The following is a 6,690-nucleotide window of genomic DNA, read 5'->3' as shown; positions in this document are numbered from 1 at the left end:
GATTACTCCTCGACGCAGCGGCGCGTCGGCCTCGAGCTTGACAGCGAGCGGCCCGAGCTCCTCTGGCTCTCTCTTGACCAGAGTGAGCAATGAGCTCGAGGCGCCCGCGGACGAGCTCTCCACAGCGGAGGAGTCGGAGGAGGCATGGCGGCGCACCGCGAGCTCGCGGCGTTCGAACGCCAGCGGCGGCCGGCTCCCGTGGCTGAGCCACCTCCGCACCCCCACTTACGTGCGGCGTAAAATCTGCGGCGGGCACTCCGCGTCATCTCCACCGCTCCCGTAACCATCCATGGGTCGCTAGGCCTTTTTTAGGCTCGCCTGCGACGAAAATTGGGGAGGAGGACGAGGGGAATCGCGGCGAAGCGGCGGATAGGGTTTAACCCGTATCCGAGCAGTGAAACCGCATATATAGCGGTGGAGCGGGACATTTTCCGGGCCATGATAATTGTTTTACGGGTCGGGCCCAAGATACGGTGTCTATTCTGGCTATAAAAATAGGGCGAACCCGTATACTCGCTGAAATTATATGCGTTCGGCCCTTTTACGGGGTCTGCTAGAGATGCTCTTATCCTTTGGGTCAGAAACACTCGTGGCTGGAGGAACGGAAACAAATGTACCATCCACATTGACATTCTGCTTGACATGTTTCTGGCTAAGGACAGGATGTACGTTTCTCGCGTCAGAAAGTAGGATAACTACACAAATCAGTGCATGTAGTTGTTTTGATCCGCAACTGCAGGACCGCAAAGGCCTCTTCCCATCTTGGCTAATTACCTTGTCACTGGGACAGTGATGTCCAAGACATAAAAATGTTCCAGAGACACTGCCCGATGTCTGTATAATCATTCCTGGTGCCTTTCAAGCCCACAAAGTTGTTGTAAACTTTGGATATAATCTATGTTCATTGTTGGTAGAGGAACTTCAACTGGAATTAAGAGGTCCGGGGAGGGACTGGTATTTATCGACCAGAAGCGTGTGAGACGAAGGTGCCTCGCAGGCCCACTGGGGTCATGTACTAGTGTGTATTGCTCTTACCTCCCGCTCCCGGGACCATCTTAAAACTGATCATGTATTGAGTGAACAAACACACTAAAATGTGTTTATATACATCTGAATCAGAAAAAAGATGACAGCAGGTCAGACATTATACTCCAACACTCTCCTTCATGTCAATGATTCTTTGTCGTTATGACGTGGTCAACGAAAGCGGCGTGCAGATTGTATGCACCAACCAGTTCATCATCAACCTAAACTATGGGAGAGGGTAAGACATTACACTCCAATAAAAAAATCTTATAATTTGGAACGAACAAAGGAAGCATTCTTAGTCTTCATGGGCATAAACCGGCGCACAGGCGTGTGTGTTGCAAAACAACACTCGCAAAACTCTCCCTCTCCCCTTGCGAAGTTTAACATGTCAGGAGCCACTAGGTTATAAGATCTATCAGTCCCACTGGAAAAAGCATTATAATGCTGCCATAGCATGTTGAGAATTGTCGCGCTAAATAAATCGGTATACAAGGTCTCCCTAATATAGCATGCTAATAGCGTATATTATGGTTGGCGCTATTTTGGTATAGCGCGCAATTTTTTTTATTGATCAATCCTCACTACTTTTGTACAGTGGAAACTGGAGCATAAGTCTCTGATTTCCATAGTCTGGTATCTGTGACATGGTGTTGATGGCATTAACAATCACAGAGCTATCAGACTGTAGGATCAGATGACCAGTCGCGTGAGAATATAGGACACTAGAACATGTAAGCGCGCGTTGCTGCGCTCGCCATCTTGATAATATTATAATTATTTAAGATGACAAAGTGAACAGTTAAAAAATGAACATATCATAGTGTGTCAATGTAGTCATATAGCATATTTATTCAAAGTTGTAGGTATAATATGAGATGTTTGAACATATAAATAAATAAAGAGCAGATTGAGGCTATCAATCCGAATCAGAGATACACATAAGAGCACTGGTTTAGTCGTCATATCGACTGCATACTCTAGAAATTAAGGTTTAAGGACAAAACATATTTTCAACAGTAAACCAATGATTTGGACCCGCAGGAAAAACATTGTAGAATCAGCACATAAAAAGCCAAAACTGGAACTGAGTACATACAGAGATTTGTATAGCAAAAACACAAATATAATTTCACCTCACGACTTGAGATGGCATATTCCTTTTCATTAGTTGTGGCCGCTAAAGAAATAAGATTACAAATTTCAATATCAAAAAAGGAAAGGACCAACACGGTGATACAGAGAGAAAATGTTGTGCTAGTTAGATGATGACGTACTTGTCAGCACTGCAGTATCTAATTGTCCTGTTCTGATTCTGTGATTCATGTAGTGAAGGAGAGATGGAGTAATCGGGAGGCACAGTTGGCGGCCGTGTCAAGACCTAACTACGATCTATGCGAAATATCAGGAGTATATGGTCGGATTTTGTATAGAGTCTCTCTCAGATCCCCTTTTGTATTGAAAAAGTATGAACTATAAGAGAGTATGATAAGCCATTGCGGCAATATTGTGGAAAACAGATCGATGCCAATGACAGCCACACCCCGGCTGTATTTATAGGGACCCCATTTACCCGGCAAGACCGTGAAAAGTAACAGTAACAGACTTCTAACGGTAACAGCCATCAGCGGTTAGCGACGAAGCGCTGGTGAGGAGCGATCCTGATCGTTGGTTGCAGCGAAACATTTTTCTGAACCTCTACAGTTAACTGAACTTGTCGATGCCTGACATTGCCCCCTTCTTGAGTTACGACGAGTCCTCACGTCGTTGTTGCTGCCTCTCTCGACGCTTGAGTAGTTGTTCTGAAGAACTCGGGAAATGAGTACTTGATAAAATCTGCATCTTCCCACGTGGCCTCTTCTTCTGACAGGTTTTGCCACTGGATCAACCACTGCACCACCGGCAAGATGTTGCGTGGTATCTGTCTGACTTGAATCACTGCTGCCGGACCAGTTTTGATGGTGCCGTCTGCATTAACCATAGGCAGAATTTGACTTGGAATTGTCTTGCTGCCAATGTGTTTCTCGAGCTGACTGACATGGAAGACTGGATGTATCTGCACTCCCTGGGGAAATTGGAGCTTATATGCTGAGTTTCCCACCTTCTGGATGATCAGAAAAGGGCCATAATACTTATTCTGAAGTTTTAAGGCACCCCTGAATCCAAAAGCCGCCAATCGATATGGAGCCATTTTCAAGTATACCATATCTCCCACTGAAAAGCTTCTTTCCACTCTCTTAAGATCTGCCTATCTTTTCATTCGGTGTTGAGCTTTGCACAAATTGTCCTTCAACTTTTCCAGCATCTGTTGTTTGGAGGATAGAAAATCCTGTGCTTCCTCCTCCTCGGGGCTAGGAATTGCAAGCTCTGAAATTAAGGGTGGGGGAAATCCGTACAAGGCCTGAAAGGGGGACATTTTGAGAGTGGTGTGATAGGTAGAATTGTACCAGTACTCAGCTATTGAAAGCCAAGCTAACCACTTGTGAGGCTGATCAGTAGCCATGCATCTCAAGTAAGTCTCTAAGCATTGATTCACCCTCTCTGTCTGGCCATCAGTCTGGGGGTGGTAAGCTGTACTGTACTGCAGCTCCACTTTTAAGGCAGAAAAAATATCTTTCCACAATTTACTCATAAAAATCCTGTCTCTATCAGAGATAATTAACTTTGGAGGTCCATGCAGCTTGACAATGTTGTCCACAAATGCTTGTGCCACAGATAAAACTGAATAAGGATGAGACAGAGGAATAAAGTGACTGTATTTAGTAAACCTATCCACCACCACCATGATCACATCCTTGCCATTAGATTTAGGCAAACCTTCCACAAAGTCCATTGTTATATGTTGCCAGGCCATGTCTGCTACAGGCAGGGGATCAAGTAGCCCTGGTTGTAAGCAGGTTTCATGCTTTGCTCTTTGGCATATGGGGCAAGCAACAATGAAACTTTCCACATCAGCTTTCAGCCCAGGCCAATAAAAAATGCCTTTAACTCTGTGATAAGTAGCCCTTCTTCCTGAGTGTCCCCCCACAGAGGAATTGTGTAGAGCTGTTATTAGTTTGTTTCTGAGTTCCACTGACTTTCCCACTAACAACTTTCCTTTGTACCTTATAACCCCAGCATGTATTGTGTAGTCAGAATTTCCGCTCTGTTTTTGTACCATACTGTTCTTGTGTGTTGATCCTGTTGATAACTAGTTATTAGTTCCTCAGCCCAAGTAGGAGTGACCGCAGAAATAGCAAAACATTTAGGAATGAGCCTTGAAAGTGCATCAGCTACTCTGTTTTCCACCCCCTTTTTATATTGTATAGTAAAGTTGAACTCTAACAGCTTCATAATGAGTTTATGTTGCACCCCTTTAGTGATTTTCTGATCTGTAATGAACTTCAAGGACTGCTGATCAATTTTAATCACCACTTCCTTGCCTAGCAAATAATGCCTCCACCTTTTAAGTGCTTCAAGAATAGCCAATGCTTCTTTCTCATAAGTGGAAAGTGTTGCATTTCTTGGGCAAAGGGCTGAGCTGTAGTAAGAGATTGGTTGTCCATCTTGCATTAGTACAGCTCCAATTCCTTTTCCTGAAGCATCAGTTTCCAACACAAATGGTTTACTGAAATTGGGAAGTGCCAGTACTGGTGCTGTAGTTAGTGCTTGTTTCAGTTGAGCAAAAGCTTTATCATGCACTTGTGTCCATTGGAATTGGCCCTTTTTCAGTAAATCATGCAGTGGTCTGCAAATGAGACCATACCCCTTGATAAACCTCCTATAATATCCTGCCAGGCCTAGGAAACTTCTTACTTTAGTAACTGTGTCTGGGGTGGGCCATTCAGCAATAGCCGCAATTTTTTGAGGGTCAGTTGCAACTCCTTTTTCTGAAATTACATGCCCTAGATATTCCACTTGCTGCACTTCAAACACACACTTGGATAGCTTTGCAAAAAGCTTGTTTGTTCTCAACACCTCCATTACTATCTTAATGTGCTCCAAGTGTTCCTTGAGGTTTCTGCTGTAGATGAGAATGTCATCAAAGTAAACTAACACAAATTTCCTCAGATAAGGACCAAAGATAGTATTCATCAGTTCTTGGAAGGTGCCAGGTGCATTAGACAGCCCAAAAGGCATCACCAGGTATTCAAAGTGGCCTAAAAAAGTTCTGAAAGCTGTTTTGTGTATGTCTTCTGGATGCATCCTAATTTGATGATAACTAGATCTTAGGTCCAATTTAGAGAAATATTTAGCTCCATGCAGCTCATCCAACAAGTCCTCAATGACTGGAACTGGGAAATTGTTCTTAATTGTCAAGGCATTCAACTTCCTGAAGTCAGTACATAATCTCATGGAGCTGTCTTTCTTTTTGACCAACAGTACTGGAGCAGCATACGGACTCTGATTGTGTCTAATCAGGTGTGCTGCCAGCAGCTTCTTGATCTGCTCCTCCATTTCCTTCTTTTGGTGTTGGGGCACTCTATAAGGCCTCATATGGGAAGGGTTAGCACCAGGTACCAATGGAATTTTGTGGTCTAAAGCTCTGTGAGGAGGAAGTGTAGTAGGTTCCTCAAATAAGTCAGCATATTCCATCACTAACTTCTGTATTTGAGGGGGTGTTTTAGTTCCTTCAGGTGCTTCCATTAAAACATTGTGCACTTGTAAAAGGAAAACCTCCGCTCCTTTTTCCATTTGCTTTTGCACTCTTTCCACTGGTACTTCCTTGGTTGTTTCAGGATTTGTGTAAATGGCAGTAGTCACAGTTTTCTGACCCTGTTGTGCAAAACTGAAATTCTGTTTGGGAATATCAAAGGAAACTGGACTTACTGTAGTAAACCAGTCATATCCCAATATAACATCATGACTGGGCAGGTCTAATGTTCTGAAATTGTGGGACAACTTGATTTTTGCTACCTGAAACTCACAGTTTGGTACGACAGCAGTAGACATTAATTTCCGTCCTCCAGCTACTTCAATAGCTTTAGGTTTTACTGGAATCATGTTGCAATTGAGTTTAGCTGCAAACTGTGCATTAATGAAAGAAGTTGTACTGCCTGAGTCTAGTAGAGCAACTGCTCTCTTTCCATTGATATGTATCACAATTGTTGGGGTGGGAACTGCCAATCCTTGTCCCATAGCATGAGCTGAAACAAACATCACTTGTTCTTCTTGTTCTACTGCTTCCATTTGTTCTTGTTGTCCTGCATCTTCCAGTTCTTCTTGCTGTTGGTCCTCACCCTCTTGTTGTAACAAGTGCACATTAGGGATTAATTTACATTTGTGGCCATGCATCCATTTGTCCCAACATCTCCAGCACTCTCCCACTTTTCTTATTTTCTGGGAATTGTTAACAGGTATCTCTGCTTGCCTTACTGGCAGTTGTGTTGGTAGGACGGGTGTGCTCTGCTTCCCTGGAGTAGACCAATTGTTCTTCTGATAGAAATTGGTATAGGTTGCCCCTATTTTCTTAGGTGCTATGGGCACATGAGGGTGACAAGGCTCTATGTCCTTAGCTAAGCAATAAGCATCTGTAAGAGTTTGAGGACGAAGTGGCCTCAACTGATACTTGATCCCATCCCTTAAGCCATTTACATAGCATCTCACAAACCAGAGTTCTATCAGCTCAGGATTTTCCTCTTGAACATCAGCCATTAAATCTTCAAACATTTTGGTATATTCAGA

This window comes from Triticum aestivum, chromosome 4A (assembly GCF_018294505.1).
Source record: "Triticum aestivum cultivar Chinese Spring chromosome 4A, IWGSC CS RefSeq v2.1, whole genome shotgun sequence".
NCBI lineage: Eukaryota > Viridiplantae > Streptophyta > Magnoliopsida > Poales > Poaceae > Triticum > Triticum aestivum.
This window is presented reverse-complemented; position numbering follows the sequence as displayed.